This window comes from Eubalaena glacialis, chromosome 9 (assembly GCF_028564815.1).
Source record: "Eubalaena glacialis isolate mEubGla1 chromosome 9, mEubGla1.1.hap2.+ XY, whole genome shotgun sequence".
NCBI classification, from domain to species: Eukaryota; Metazoa; Chordata; class Mammalia; order Artiodactyla; family Balaenidae; genus Eubalaena; species Eubalaena glacialis.
Window position 1 is genome coordinate 6688993 of NC_083724.1, and position 16543 is coordinate 6705535.

Genomic DNA, 16543 nt, shown 5'->3' on the forward strand with positions numbered 1-16543 from the left:
GCTCCTTGCTAGGCTGGGCCAGTGCGAGTGAGGCATGGCCCTAGGGGCCTCATATAGATCACCCTGCACCCCGATTATGACCGCATGAGGTAGGAGCTGTCATGCATGTCGGGGCAGCAGAGACTGGGGCTCAGAGAGGTCAATGGCCAGCTCGAGGTCACAGAGCACGTGTCTGTCTGGCTCCAGAACCTGGGTTCTTCCCAGCATGCAGGGCTGCCTCCCAGCTCTACAGGGAATAGGATGCCCCCCTGGACCTCTCCCACCTGGGCCCCAGTGAACCTTCACACAATGGGACTTTAGGCTCTTTTTAAAAGCAAGTACCTCTGAGAGGGGAAACACAAGAGACCCCAAACACCTCAATGAACTCAGCTCCAAAATGATTAGTTGGGAGGAGCTCAGAGACCAACTTCCCTATGTGCAGAGGGGGAAACTGAGGCCCAGAGGAGGAAGGTAACCAGGATGTACAGATGGTAGATCTGTCCTTCTGCAGCAGGACAGATGTGTCCCACGCTATCCCTCCCTCTCTTCAGCTACACTGAAGCTTCCAGAAGGCACCAGGGCCTCCTCACTCCTTGCCTTTGCAGCCACTGTTCCTTCGGCCCAGAAGGCTCTCCCTGAACCCTCGGGCTGCATCAGGCCCTGCCTCCCCCCCACTCTCCACATGTCCCTGAGAGTAGATGCTGTTATGTGCCCACTTTGCTGAAGAGGAGACCGAGGGTCAGAGAGGCGAGGTCACTTGCTTGAGGTCCTATGGTCAGCAGGTGGCAGGGCCAGATGTGGATCCAGTCCATCTGTCTCCAGCCTCCATGGACATGGCCACAGCCTCCTGCATTTCCTGGGTTTGTGCTTGTGTCTGGTGGGAGCATTTGCACTGGAGACTGACCGAACTCAGGGTCCTTAATAGAATCTATTGGGAAAGGCTGTGGACATCACTGCACAGATCCATGTGGGCCTCATCCAGAAGGGCCTCTCCCCAAGGATGCAGGCTCCTGTATACGGAAGGTTTCTCGTGTGCCTGGAGGTTTAGAGGCAAAGTGGTCACCCAGCCCTTTGCAGTAGAACCCAGCCCAACCGAGGGACAAGAACACATCCTATGTGCTGTCCCCAGCATCTCACCAGGCCACCTGCCAGCCAATCCCAGGGCTCACATGTCTTTACTGCCCTTTGGACTTGAAAGGGGAAACACCTCATGGAACAGCGAGGTTGGGGGCGGTTCTGAGGGATGGATGTCCACAATTCCCCCCTTCAGTGGGCATTCGGCCACCTGCCAGGCTGTCCCAGGCCAGCCGGGGCCAGCAGACATGCCCATGGCAACCGCAGCCAGGCAACAGGCCATCCAGGATGGAGGGGCGGAGGTGGGAGGGAGGCAGGAAGCACTCAAGGTAGGAAGTGCCTGGGGCTGAAGGTGTGGGTTGCAGCTTCCAGAATCTGTCTTGATGGCTCAGCGAACCACCTTGCAAATGCAAGGGCCACTCGGCTGCCTGGCACAGCAGCTGGGTGACACCAGAGGCCGCGAACCCAGCCTACCCAGCCCCTGGACTCCCCCTGGGCAGCCTCGCTGAGTGGGGAGACTCAGGAGCCCCAGAGCCCCGTCCAGCGCCCCGCTGCAGTGTGCGTGCTCCCAGCCGTGTGTTCGTGTGCGAAGGGGCTGGTGGTGTGGTCGGGTGGGGGGTGTAATGTTGCGTATTTGTGAAGCTCTATTGAGATATAATTGACATGCAATAAACCGCATATATCTAAAGCGTACAATTTAGTAGGTTTCGGCATGTGTCTACAGCCAGGAAATCATCACCTCAATCAAGATAATGAAGGCATCCATTATAAGCCGAGTCCTCCATTTGTGTTATCCCCAGTTTAGAGACAGGGAAACTGAGGCTCAGGTTAAGGAACTTGCTCAAGGCCTTGCTTGGCTGGAGAGTGGCAGAGCCAGGATTCAAACTCAGATCAGCTAGACTCCTAAGTGCAAGGCTTCCCCTCTCTGGGAGGTGCAAGGAAGGGGATCCCTGGGACAAGGTGTGGTCTGGGAAGCCACAGGTGGCTCAGACACCCTGGAGTGACAGGGAGAGATGATGCGGGCCCAAGAGTCACCCCTGCTGTGCCACCTCCCAAAGGCCCTGGAGCCAGAGGATGGGCACCGGAGTGGGGGAGGGGCAGCTCCATGGAAACAGACCTCCTGGGCCTGCCCTGTTCTGCCTCAGTGATCCCCCTGAGCCTGATGCGTGGCCCATCACAGCACAGTCACAGTGTATTCTAACTGCCCCCGCTGCCCACTGTGAGCTCTGTGGGGACAGCGACCATCTCTCAGTGCCTGGCACATGGCAGGCACTCAGAGCAAGGCTGCTGATTCTGCGGCCTGGAGGTCAGTTCCTCACCTATAAAAAGAGAGGGTTACAATCCCCTCCAAGTCTGGAATCCCACACGCTCTCATCCGGAAACTTGTGAGCCCCTCCTGCCTGCCAGGCCACGTGCATGCACGGCTACAGAGGGCCTCAGCCTCTGGGTCTGAGACACGTGATGGAATGGGTGCACCCAGGAGAATGTGCCTGAGTGCAGGGGGGTGTGTGTGTGTGTGTGTGCGCGCGTGTACACATGTGTGCCTGCATTTCTTGGGGAGAATGTACCTGAGACTGCATGCATTCACGTGTGTGTGTGGGTGGGTGGGTGGGTGGCGTTTGAGTCTGCGTGTGCACGTCCAGAGATTAGCTGGGCAGGTGGGCTGAGACAATGATATAATCTGACACTGGCATTGCTCCGCCCTTCCTGGCGAAGCTCCCTCCTCCCTCAGCCAGTGAGGTCCCTGCCAGTGAGGTTCCGGCAGACTATGTGGGGCAGAAACTAAAGGAAGCTGAGGCCTCAATTTGGGGGAGGGGGAGGGAGAGTGGAAGAGACTAGGGGCAGAGCACAGCGGCTGGGTCCTCCAGACCTGGGTTCAAGCAGCTTAAGCTGCTCACCTGCAAAACGGGAGCAAGAAAAGCCCATCCCTCCACAGGGCGACCGTGGGTTCCGTGAGATTCCAGGAGGAGCCCAGAGCTGGGTACCACACCTGTGCCCACCAAACTCTCCTTACCACTGGGTCCTGGCTGACCTTGGGCAAGCCCCTCACTCTCTAGGCCTCAATATCGCCGTCTGCACAAGAACCTGAAAGCCTGAAAGCCCTTCTGGTTCTGACACCCCAGGACACCCCAGTTCCTGCCTGAGGACTCGGCCTCCCCCAGCCCAGGGGGGCTGGACTCCTGGGGCTCTGGGGCTCCTGAGTCTCGGCCTCCCCCAGCCCCAGCCTGGCCGCCACTCCACCCTCCATGAAGGGCGCAGGGCAGGTGCCCCAGCTCCCAGGCACATGACCACTGCCAAGAACATTCATGCCCCCAGCTTCCGGGGCCAGCCCAGACATCCTGCTCCAGAAGAGGGACACCTGGGAAGGGAAGAAGAGGGCCTCATGCCAAGATGCCTGCCAGCCGGGCCTTAGTTGGCAAGGCAGGGGGCATTCTCCAGTGCCCCCGCCAGAGCCATCCCGCCAGCTCCCAGTGAACGTGCCAGGCCAGCCTGGGCAGTTGCTTAGCACTAAGAAAATTCATGCGGCTCTAAAACGTCAAAGCTAGAAGGATGACAAGAGCAGTTACTATGTTTAGTGCCACACGTGCATCATTTCAAGGCGGGGACTATTATTACCACCTATTTACAGATGATGAACCTGAGGCTCAGAAAAGTTAGTGACTTGCCCAGGTCTCAAGCTAGCGGATGGCAGTGCTGGGATAGAAACCCAGGCTGACTGTAGACCACCTGTTCTTTACTGCTCTCTGCCCTACACTCTCTGGTCTCTAGGAGACCACAGACTGCCTCCCCCTCCCATTACTTGTCTGCCAGAAGACAAAATCCTCAACGAACCATCACCAGTCAGTATTCTATTTCTCTGTGCTGCAGCAACACGAACGTTCCCCTGGAACCCCTCCCCTTCCATTCTAACTCAGTCGAGCTGAGTTCATTATAGTTTCTAGGCTTTTTAAATAGCCTAGCTCCACCAAGGCCATAGAATTCTCCCTGACTTAGGGGTTTGCTCGTTTTAGGACTGCAACTCTTATCCTTTTGCTGCCCTCATTCATGTCTGATAGAGCTAGGCTGCAATTCCACACTTTGACCAGGAGGTCAAAGTGTCAGGATTCAGCCTGAACATTTGTTTGCCTGACACACTCAGCTCATTTCATCTGCATACTTGGCGAGACACAGAGGAAGGATTTCTGTGTCTGATGAGAAAGCTGAGGGCAGTAGGGGTGCTCTAGGCTACATACTGAGCTGGCTCTCAGCTGCAAATTCCTGGGGCCTGAGATTCAAATCAGGAATGCCAGGCTCTCTTGGGGACACCAGCACTCCAGCAAACTTCCTCTGCCCAGGGTAGGGGGAGTCCTTTGGGAGTGCCTTGGCTTAGGAAGATTGGGTCTCCAGTTTCGACGAGAATGTCCTGAGGTAGGAGATAGGAAGACTAAGTGGACCTCATCAGTCCCCAGTGACAGGCACTTAAACCCTTTCCAGAGCATTTGGTTATGGAAGAAAGCATGAGTTCATTCATTTGTTTACTATATTGAAATGCCTATGGATGCCTGGCCTATCCCAAGTCGGGGGAGGGCGTCTGCCCCACAGGAAGGAGCCAAGGCCTGGTGGATCAACTTTGCCCAAAGTGTTTCAGCAGAAATCAGAGCCTTAGACCTTGAATTCCAGAGGTTATCTCTCTCCACATGGATGCCCACAGGCAAGGCGCTCGCTTCTGAGGCTGTGCGCTCAGCTTTCGGATGAAGGCATCTGGCTGTCTTGGCTTGCCTCCCAGGACCCACGGGACGAAGACGAGATGGGGTATGGGAAAGTGCTTGCACAACAGGTGAGTCTGGGCCTGGCCCCCCCCGCAAGTCAGGCTCCTGGGGCCCTGGGCCAGGGAAACGGTTACCAACGGAGCCAACTGACCACACAAGCTCCGGGGAGGCAGGCAGCTGATGGGGGCACCTGTGGGTACTCAGGGGGGCTCAGACTGTGCTGAGTGGGGGCCTCCCTCCACCCCATCCTGTGTCTGGCCTGGGGTCTAGGCGCTCAGCCGGAAGGATTCACCACTCATTCACGAGCACTCAGCAGAGCCAGAGTTACTTCTCAGCATAAGGCACAGGTGGCTCCACCAGGACAGGACCCCCTGCCCTGGCTCTGAGACCGGGATGGGCGGGGGGAGGGAGTGTAGAATGGAGACTCCTCCAGTTCCTATCCAGTTCCCATGCCCTTTGTGGCTGTTCCTGCCTCTACTGTCTCCCTCCCCCACCAGAACCTAAGACAGGAGGGCAGGGACCCTGTCTCCTGTTCTGAACGCCCAGCATGGTAGCACCCGGTGAGTCACTCCCCAGACACAGGGAGTGAACGGACCCGGGCACCCTTCTCAACAGTATACATCCCCTTACTGTTTCCTGAGCCCTGAGCCCGTGCCAGCCATGACGAATGGAGAAACTGAGGCTTAGGACTCTGGGAGGCTGGCCCGAAGGCTCACCCAGTTGTGGCGTTGTGCCTGCCTTCCGGGCTGGGGTCTGCGGGCCTCCAGAACCTGCCCTCTTCTGTCACCAGCCTGGGCGTGGCGGGGAGGGATCAAAGCCCAGGGCCGATTTGATCCATCCCTGGGGAAAGGACAGGTTTGCTCCTGCCCAGGATGTGCAGCCAGACCGTGCTGCTCTCGGGAGGAGACGCCCCACTTTGCAGAGAGGAGCACTGAGGCGGCCGGGTCACGGGACCTCCTCAGGAAGAGCCCTGGCGGGATGGGAGAGGAGCTTCCTGCTTTTCACGGAGACTCTCCTTCCCTGGAGGGCGAGGCCGCCCCAGGGGCCAAAGGCAACAGGCATCAGGACGGCTGACATTTCCTGACGAGCGGTCCCTCCCCCAGGCCAGTGCCAGCCGGAAACCGGGCACCGCGGCCAGGCGAGGCCCCCGCCCCACCGGCCAGAGAACGCAGTGCCCTTTCAGAAGGCAGAGCCGCGCGACTGACGCCCCCTGCAGGGGAGGGAGCCCAGCCACACCCAAGGCACCGGGTGGGCCGCCCGGAGCCCGGAGCGACCCGCCCGGGGGAAACTGAGGCTGGGGCTGTGGGAGGGGCCGAGATGCCCAAGCCCCGGGGGCGCGCGAGGCGCAGCGGTGAGGCTGGACCCCTGGTTGCGAGCAGAGGAAAAGAGGCGGAGACAGAGACCAGGGCCAGAGAGGGGCCGAGAGAATCGGGAATCCTCGCACCCTCCGGGTTCCCAAGGTCTCCATTTGTGGGGCTCGCGGCATAAGGGAAATTGGATCGGAGAAGGAAAATCCAGAAAGGACCTCGGCCCGCAAAGGCGACAGGTAACCCGACCTGCCCCTCAGACCCCCGGCCTCGCGCCCCGGGCCCCTCTCCGCGGCCCAAGGGCGCCAGGAATCCGGCCGCCAAGCGTTCGAGCAACAGGAGTCCGGGCGTCGGCCCCCTGCGCGCCCGTCCAGGTGCGAGCCGGGGCGCGCGGTCCCCTCCGCCTCCTCGGCTCGTTCTCGGTGGGGTCCGGGCAGAGGGCGACGTAGGCTGGGGAGTGGGAAGGGGACGCCTTACCGGGAGGCAGGCGGCGGCGGCAGGCGGCAGAGCAGGGCTGGTTGCGGCGCGCATCCCGGGTTATAAGCCCGGGGCAGAGGGCAGGGCCGGGGGCCCGGGGACAAGTCGGAGGAAGAGAGCAGCAGACCCCGCCCCCGGGCCCGGCCCCCTCGCGGAGCGGCTCGGCGTTCGCGGCCATCGGCGGGGGATCGGGGCCAGGCCTTTCCCTCCCTCCTCGCCCCTCCCCTTTCCCTCCTTCCCTCCTGCCCTCCCAGCTGCCGACACACCCTCCCGGCCGGTCCCCCGCCCTGGCCGCAGGGTCTGGCGGCCCCGGCCCGCGGGCTGGCGGCTCCCCTGGGCGCGGTAGTGGCTGGAATCCTCGCGACTGACAGGGTGACAAGCCCTCCTGCCAGACTTGCCGCCTGGCCCGTGGGAAACGCTCAAGCGCTTCGCCGTGGGAGTGGAATAAAAGTCCCTTAGGCTCGTGAGTTTCATGCCCATTTTTGTCTCGTGGTGGCCTTTCTACAGACCTCAAAGCCCCTCCCTTCCCCCCTCTCTAGTCCCCGTGAGCCGGAGCCCATTGTACTGGTGAAAAAACTGAGGTGGAGGTGGCCCTAGAAGGTCGGGGTTTTATCCCTCAGTCCAGGGCTGGTTCCTGGCTGTCTCCCCAGAGCCTGGCACCTGACCAAACTCCCGAGGGCACCCAATAAATAGTGAATAGAAGACTGGCCCACTGCTAACCCATTGAACAGCAGGGAAAATTGAGGTTCACACAATAAACGGGGAGTTGTGTCTCCAGTCCGGCCTCCAGAAGTTTGTGTCAGGAGTTTCCCAGCCTGGTTTATAGGCCCCAAAGCACCAATCACTGCAACCACAACCCAGTAAAACAGCTGGTCCCAACCTGTCCAAGGCAATGCCTTGGTTAGGACTGACCCCCAGAGGGAAGCTTCCCAAATCCTCCCAGCCCTGAACCTGCCCTGGAGGTGGAAGCCCTGAGGCAGCCCTGCCAGGTTAGCCATCCAGCCATCATGGAAAAGATGTAGGGGTGTAGGTCACGGTAAGGAGGCGGCCCTGTCCCAGGCCCCTTCCTGCAACCAAGAAGCAGCCAGAGAAAGGGAGCCTCTGCAGAGAGGGGTGAAGGCTGCTGGTCTAGTCACTCTTAGTCCTTCTGCCTCCCAGTCCCCTGTCCCACTGCCCCACACTCCCGTCCAGTCACTCAAGCACCTCGGCCAGATGAGTAGCTGTGAGTCCTTCAGGAGGGAGAAAGCATCAAACCAACTTAAAAGCAAAACCACAGCTTCCTGTGAGCCCCCCAGCCTCTGGCACCCAAGCCCCAGAAGTGACTGTGATGGCAAGGGGTCCCCTGTGAGCCCAGTGGGTCTGGGTGACTGTGGTGACTTGAGTCACCTTCCCGCAGGAGGTTGGGATGGTGGCTGAACCCCCTTAGCCCACTCACTGGGCCACCTCGGGGTCTCGCAGAGCCGCCCCTGGCCTTCCACACTAGCAGCGGGCAAGTGAGGGGCAGCCACAAAACAACACTCCTTCAAGGGTCCCTGACCAGGGATCGAACCCATGCCCCCTGCAGTGGAAGCCCAGAGTCCTAACCACTGGACCACCAGGGAATCCCCTCTGCCCTGTCTTTAAGTCTCCATCCCCTGACTTTGTGCTCTGTCCTCGTTTCTTCCTCTAAGATGTCACTGCCCTTCGAGAAAGTTGGGGAAGGCATGGATGGAGAGGGGCCACCTCCTTGGACTTATTGCAGAGGAAGTGGAGAGGGAAACTGGGGCAGGAAGACCTAATGTTCTCCCAAGCTCCCCAAAGTCATGGTGGCCCCAGAGAGAATCCCCATTACCCAGACCTTAGTAAGAGGTTAGGGTGAGGGCTGAGCCCCTCCAGTCTAGGATGGATGGGTGGGGGGCATGGGGTGGAAGAAGAGGTAAGGTCAGCATTCCCTAGGATGTCTGGTTGGATCTGGGCCATAACCACAACCCTCACGGTTATCACTAAACACTCTTTTATGCTTCCGTTCATTTGATTTTCACGACTACCCTGTATGAAGTCGCTATTATTGTCATCCCCATTTTACAGACAGGAACCTGCAGCTCAGAGAGAGGGTGTATCTTCCCCAAGGCCAAGGCAGAGTAGGACTAGAACCCAGGGTCTGGAGCTCTAGCCCAAACCCTCTGCTCTAGCTCAGGCTTAAATTGAATTGGTGGAGGAGCCAGAGCCTCAGTCCCAGGGCCACAGGCTGTGGGGACCTTTACTCCCTGCTGCAGAAATGGCTCCAGCCCAGAGGACTGTCCCTTCCTGATGCATAGGCACTGGATACGTGAGGAGCAGTGAGGTCACAGCTCTCCTGAGAGGAAAACAGGCCCAACTGCCAGCAGGGGCCCTGCCCACTGGGCACCAGGGTGGATAGTTGCCCAGGGGCACAGATCAAGGTGAGAAGAGACTGAACTTGGATGGTTCATTTTTTACCCATATCGGTTCCCCATTGTTCTAGCAACATTAGTTGGAGACTTTTCTCTCCCCATTGAGCTGTGTTGGCACCTTTGTTGAAAATTAATTGACCATGTAAGTGTTGGTCGATTTCTGGATTCCCTCTTCTGTTCTACTGTTTATTTATCCTAATGCCAATACCGCACCATCTTGATTGCTATAGCTTTACGGTAAGGCTCGAAGTCAGATAGTATAGATCTTCCAACTTTGTTCTGTTTCAAAACTATTTTAGCTATTCCAGGTCCTTTGCATTTCCATACAAATAGTAGAAACAGCTTGCCTGTTTATATAAAAAGCCTGCTGGGATTTTGATTGGGATTGCAATAAATCTATATATCAGCTAGGGGAGAATGGACATCTTAACAATATTGAGTTTTTCAATCCATGATCATGGTATATCTCTCCATTTATTTATATCTTCATAAATTTCCCAACATTAAAAAATACCAAAACTTAAAACTGTTTATTCAAAAGTATTAATTGCTGTTTATATGAGCAATGAGAAAGAAACTCAGGTCAGTCTACATCTTGAGATGGTCTTCATTTGTGGTGAATTCAATATGTGCTTTAGATCAGAAGTGTATCTCGGAGATAATGTTGAAATATAGCAAGTGTCACAAAACAGCTCCTTATTTGACATGAAATCTCAGGTGAGAATCTTTTAAGGATATAGACCAGCAGGACTCAGAGCTACAAGAGCTAGAGTTTCAAAGGTCCCTGCTGAGGGCTTCCCTGGTGGCACAGTGCTTAAGAATCCGCCTGCCAATGCAGGGGACACGGGTTCGATCCCTGGTCTGAGAAGATCCCACATGCCGCGGAGCAACTAAGCCCGTGCTCCACAACTACTGAGCCTGCGCTCTAGAGCCCGTGAGTCACAACTACTGAGCCCGAGTGCCACAACTGCAACAAGAGAAGCCACCCAATGAGAAGCCCGCGCACCGCAGTGAAGAGTAGCCCCGCTCGCCACAACTACAGAAAAGCCTGCGCGCAGCAACAGAGACCCAACGCAGCCAAAAATAAAAATAAATAAATAAATTTATTTTTTAAAAAAGCAAAAGGTCCCTGCTGAGCATCTTTTCATGTGTTTGTTGGCCATCTGTATGTCTTCTTGGGAAAAATGTCTATTTAGGTCTTCCACCCCTTTTTTTGATTAGGTTGTTTGTTTTTTTGATATTGAGCTGCATGAGCTGTTTGTATATTTTGGAAATTAGTCCCTTGTCAGTTGCTTCATTTGTAAATATTTTCTCCTCTTCTGAGGGTTGTCTTTTCCTTTTGTTTATGGTTTCCTTTGCTGTGCAAAAGCTTTTAAGTTTAATTAGGTCCCATTTGTTTATTTTTGTTTTTATTTTCATTACTCTAGCGGTGGATCAAAAAAGATCTTGCTGTGATTTATGTCAAAGAGTGTTCTGCCTCTATTTTCCTCTAAGAGTTTTATAGTATCTGGCCTTACATTTAGGTCTTTAATCCATTTTGAGTTTATTTTTGTGTATGGTGTCAGGGAGTGTTCTAACTTCATTCTTTTACATGTGGCTGTCCAATTTTCCCAGCACCACTTATTGAAGAGACTGTCTTTTCTCCATTGTATATTCTTGCCTCCTTGGTCATAGATTAGCTGGCCATAGGTGCATGGGTTTATCTCTGGACTTTCTATCCTGTTCTATTGATCTACATTTCTGTAAATCAAAACTACAATGAAGTATCACCTCACACCGGTCAGAATGGCCATCATCAAAAAACCTACAAACAATAAATGCTGGAGAGGGTGTGGAGAAAAGGGAAGCCTCCTACACTGTTGTCGGGAATGTAAATTGGTACAGCCACTATGGAGAACGTTATGGAGGGTCCTTAAAAAAACTAAAAACAGAGCTACCATATAACCCAGCAATTCCACTCCTAGGCATATATCTGGAGAAAACCAGAATTCAAAAGGATGCATGCACCCCAATGTTCATTGCAGCACTATTTACAATAGCCAGGACACGGAAGCAACCTAAATGTCTATTGACAGAGGAATGGATAAAGATGTGGTACATATATACAATGGAATATTACTCAACCATAAAAAGGAATGAAATAGTGGCATTTGTAGAGACATGGATGGACCTAGAGATTGTCATTCAGAGTGAAGTAAGTCAGAAAGAGAAAAACAAATATCACATAATATCGCTTATATGTGGAATCTAGAAAAATGGTACAGATGAACTTATTTGCAAAGCAGAAATAGAGTCACAGATGTAGAGAAACAAACTTATGGTTACCAAGGGGGGAAGGAGAAGTGGGATGAATTGGGAGATTGGGATTGACATATATACACTACTATGTATAAAATAGATAACTAATGAAAACCTACTGAATAGCACGGGGAACTCTACTTAATGCTCTGTGGTGACCTAAATGGGAAGGAAATCTAAGAAAGAGTGGATGTATGTATATGTATAGCTGGTTCACTTTGCTGCACAGCAGAAACTAACACAACATTGTAAAGCAACTATACTCCAATAAAAATTAATTAAAAAAAAAAAGGTCCCTGCTGGTGATCAGGGGTTGTAAATGGACTAGGCGAGAGTAGACGTGCTCTATTTGGGAAAGAATGTGTGGCTATTATGGGAAAGGGCTGGGATCTGTGGCATCAGTGTGAACAGGTCACCTCTTGTGCTAGAAGAGATAGGGCTTCTTGGGGTCACAGGTATGGCTGCTCCAGAGCCCAGCTTTGAGACAGATATTTTATTGGACACCTTGGATGACTTTCCAGATGGAAGCTTATTCTCAGGCGAATGCCCAAGTCTTTTATTTAGAGAAGACGAAGACCTGGCATGTGGGGCATCTCTGATGGGTGGCACAAATGTCCTCATTTTCAATAGGAGTGCCGAAAGATCCATCTTGACTCAGATGTCTAAGCAATGTTTTATAGTTTTCAGTGTACAGGTCTTGCTTATCTTTCATTAAATTTATTTCTAAGTATTTTAAGTTTTTTGATACTATTGTAAACAATATTTTAAATTTTATTTTCCAATAAGTTGTTGCTAATATATAGAAATACAACTGATTTTTGTTTACTGGCCTTGTCTTCTGCACTTGCTAAATTTGCTGATTAATTCTAGTAGATTTTTGTAAATACCTTAGGGTTTTCTATATAGACAATAATGTTGACTGTGAATAGAGACAGTTTTACTCTTTCCCTGTATTATCTTTGTGCCTTTTTTCTTGCCTTATTTCAATGGTGAGGACCCCAGTACAATGTTGAATAGAATTGGTGAGAGTGGATATCCTTGGCTTGTTCATGATCTTAGAGGATCATTCATTCAGTCTTTCACCATTAAGTATGATGTTAGTTGTAGGTTTTTATTAGATGTTTTTCACAGGTGAAGAAGTTCACTTTTATGTTTTTGTCATGAGTAGGGGCTGAATTTTGTCAAATGTTTTTTTCTGCATCTATTGAGATGATATGATTTTCTCTTTATTCTGTAAATGCGGTAAATTACATTGCTTGATTTTCAGGTGTTGAACCAACCTTGCATTCCCAGACTAATTTAAAGTTTGTTTTTAAGAAAAAAATAAAAGAGACAGGGGAACTTTGAGTTAAAAGACACACAGAGGACGTAATCAATCATAACATGTAGACTTTATTTGGATCCTGGGTTGTTTTTTTTTTAAGCAAAAAAGAAATACCATCTTTATGAGCAATTGGAAGTTTGAACACTGACAGGATGCTTGATGATAGCAAGGAATTATTGTTGATTTTTTAAAGTATGATAATGGTATTGTAGATATCTTTTTTAAAAAGATTTTTTAAAGTTTAGAGATATATTCTGAAATATTAATGAATTGAAATGATTTCTATGAAGACTTTGATGGTCCCCCATCATTCTTAGGATAAAATCTAGAACCCTGTACTTCCTCTTCTGCCCTCACCCACTGCACTCCAGCTGCACTGGTCTGCTTGCAATTTCTTCAATGTGCCAACCTCTTCCTTGTCTTACGGTCTTTGCACATACTATTCCTTGGGGATGCTTCTCTGACCCCTTCTCCTCCTCCCACCAGATTGGTCCCTTGTCATATGCTATCTCTCATGCTGGCACACAGTAGCTGCCTGAAATCTCCGGCAACAAAACAGATGAAAATGAGGGCTCTGGTCCCTTCCCCCTCTCCCCACTGCTGTTAGACAAAATTTCTTTTTTTTTTTCCCCCTCTCCCCACTGCTGTTGTCTTTCTTTTTTTTTTTTCCCCCTTTTTATTTTATTTATTTATTTATTTATTTTTGGCTGTGCCATGCAGCCTGCGGGATCCTAGTTCCCCAGCCAGGGATTGAACTTGGGCCTATGGCAGTGAAAGTGTCAAGTCCTAACCACTGGACCACCAGGGAATTCCCCTCACTGCTGTGGTCTTAGATCACCATCACCTCTCACCCGTACCTCTGCAGGAGACACCTAACCTGTCTTCCTGTCTGCTCTAATGCACCCTCCACACTGCAGCCAGGGTGCCTTTTCCAAGGGTCAGCTCTGACTGTAGGGTCAACTTGTCTGAACTGAAGGGCACACTCAATGGACGTGACCTTGTTAAATCCCCCGGCGACCTAAAAACATAGATGCAGCCTGTGTACGTAACCGTGGAGTAGGTCCCTCTTATCCTCCCTCTCTCCTCTGCCACTCAAGGGCTCTGCACTTGCAGGTCGTGGAGGTGCCTGGGTGTGTCGTGACCCCAAGCACCTCGCCCTGCAACCATCTCATGGTTGGCACCAGAAGCCACTTTGCTGCTGTCCTGGCCTGGGCACTGGCCCCAGGAACAAAGAGTGTCCTCTGGGCTGGACCCCAGGTTGCCAGTCCCTGCCCAGAAGGAACACAGAGTCCAGTGTGGGTTCTTGGAAAAGCTGCATCAGGGAGTTTAATGAGTGACCTGCAGGGCTGTTTTCCACCCCTGATGGTTCAGAGCAGCCTCAGAGGTCAGACAGCACCAGGAGGCCGGGCAGCTGGATGGGGCCCTGGCCAATGGTGGCGGCAGCTGGAAAAGCAGAGTGGAAAACACCCCTTTGGAGCCGGCTGAGCTCCCTTGGGAGGCACCTCCTCTCCTCGGCAACCATCCTGTGGATGTGGGTGGAGTGGGGAGCACAGGACTTGGAATCACAGCCTGGATTCCAGGCCAAGTCTGCCCCTGGCTTGCTGTAGGACCTTGAGCAATCACTCCTTCTCACTTGCCTCTGTTTCAGAGCCTCAAATGGGAAATTTAAGAGAAGGTGGGAGAGAAGGGAGGCCGACAGAACACACACTCCCTTGGCAGCTCCTCTGGTCTCGAGTTGCTGATGTCCCTCCTTTTCATCCCGCTCCTGGACCTTCCTCTCCTCCCCATCTTCCTTCCTCGGAGAATGGAGGCAGGGGAGCCTGGAGGCTGGAGGCCTGGGCTGCAGAGTCAGATGGGCCTGCATCGAGTCCTTCTCTTCCCCTCCCCTCCATGCTGTGTGAGCTTGGACAAGTGGCTCACCTTCTCTGAGCCCCCATCGCTCATCTGTGAAATAATATTCTCTGCCTCTGGAGTTCCTGGAAGAATTAAATAAACTCAGGTCTATAGGGCATTGAACAGTCAACAAATGGTATTTTGACAAACATGAAGGGCCAGGGTGAGTCTGGGGAGCAGGAGGCAGGAGAGAGCAGCAGTTCTCAGCGCTCAATGCCACGGCCCCAGGGCTGACACTTTCATGGGCTGCAAAGTCCCTGGCTCCATAAAATATTAACAGCCCAGCAAACGGCAGGGGTAAAGTTGTGACCCATGGCCCCTAGGGCTGCACAAAGAGGGTAGTTCAGTCCAAGTCAAGTCTCTACAGGTGGGCCCTGGACAAATGGAGTATGAGGGGGAACTGGGAAGCCCCTCCCTCCCTCCCTGCTTCCCTCCTTCCTGGAATCTCTCCCCACCCAGCCTGAAATTTCACCATTGGTAACTTCTGTGCTTTAAACCAGGCATTGGCAAACTATGGTCCCTAACTGGTTTTGCAAAGCTTGCAGGCTAAGAATGGTTTTTGCATTTGTAAATGGTTGAAAAAAAATCAAAAAAATATTTCCACGACACATGAAAATTATATGAATTCAAAGTCAGAGTTCACAAACAAAGTGTTACTGGAACTCAGCCACGCTCCTCCTTTGTGTGTTGACTGTGGCTGCTTTTGCGCTGCAATGGCCAAGGGAGTCGTTTAATACGTTCCCCAAAGCCAAAAGGATTCACTATCTGGTCCTTTACAGAAGACGTTTGCAGACCTCTGATTCAAAAGAAACCAGCTTTGAAAGTGGGAGTGCCCTGGGGAAGATTCAGTTGGGGCTGTTGGTGGGAGTCAGGAGTCCCCGTCTAACCATTAACCCGTCACCTATCAAGCAAGTGACTGGGCCATGTTCCCTCTGGGCGTCCTTTTCTCCATCTGTAAAATGCACACAGAGATTCCTTCTCTGTTCACCCCAGCATTGCTGGAAGGCTCCGTTTATGAAGTCTGATGGTCATTCATACCTTAGTGGGAAATAACTCAGCTTTCCTTGTTGCCCAGATGAGAGACTGGGGATGCTAAGAGGTAGGTGACAGAGTCACACTGACCAAAGACAGCCGGAAGAAAGGATCCCTCCTCTCCAGAACCACGTGCAAGAGAGACAGCCTCCTTCTGCCAGAGGCTGTGTTGAGGGACAGCTGGCAGGGGCTGCAGGCAGCCCAGGCAGGAGGGCAGGGACAGGGTCGGGGGGAGTGAGAGGAGCAGCCGCGCTGGGCTTCTCAGGAGTCCTGTCCCAGCACACTGCAGACACGTCAATACATACATAGACATTTTAATCGTGTCCCTCCCCGGCCCACCCTGTCAAAGCCAAGAGCCCTACAGAGGCCCAGAGGCTCCCAGGATCTGCCCCAACCCGCTTACCTTTCTAATCACACCTCCCTCTTCCTTCCCCCCACCGACCCCCAGCTCCAGCTACGCCCCCCCCCAACCTCCTTGCCAGACCTCCACCCCCGAGCATCCTCCTGCCAGAGGGCCCTGGTATTTGCCGTTCCCTCTGCCAGAACACCCTTCCCGCAGATGTCTGCACGGCTGTCTCCCTCACCTTCCTCAGGTCTCTGCTCCGATGCCGCCTTCTCAGCGAGGCCCGCGCTGACGGCCTATTAAAAACTGCCCCCTAACCCGCACTTCCCAACAGGTTTTCTCCCCAGCACCCTCACTAACGGACAAGTACACATTTCACTCTTCATTTCCTTGCTGTTTATAAACCCTTCGCCCCGAAGAACGTAACCTCACAAGCACAGGGATTTTTACCTTCACTGCCTGGCACATAAGCAGGACCTAATGAATCTTTGGTGGATGACGGAATGATTAAATTTAATTAATTCATTAAATATAATTAGGAATTATAATTCTTAATTAAGCATTACTTTTTGCTACCATGGATAGCTGCTGTCTGTGTGATAAATTTCCTTCTCATTTAATTCTCCCCACAGCCCTGGGGGTGGGGACACTGTCGT

General features: G+C 52.7%; 1 protein-coding gene across 1 annotated transcript in view; it reads right to left on the minus strand.

The window, feature by feature from the left end:
- The window catches only part of ASS1 (argininosuccinate synthase 1), a 50867-nt gene extending 44172 nt beyond the window's left edge, over positions 1-6695 (minus strand). The window contains exon 1 of the mRNA XM_061199761.1: positions 6587-6695. The gene's annotated coding sequence lies outside the window, so the exon portion shown is untranslated. The remainder of the gene's footprint in view (positions 1-6586) is intronic.
- Between the last annotated feature and the right edge of the window lie 9848 nt (positions 6696-16543).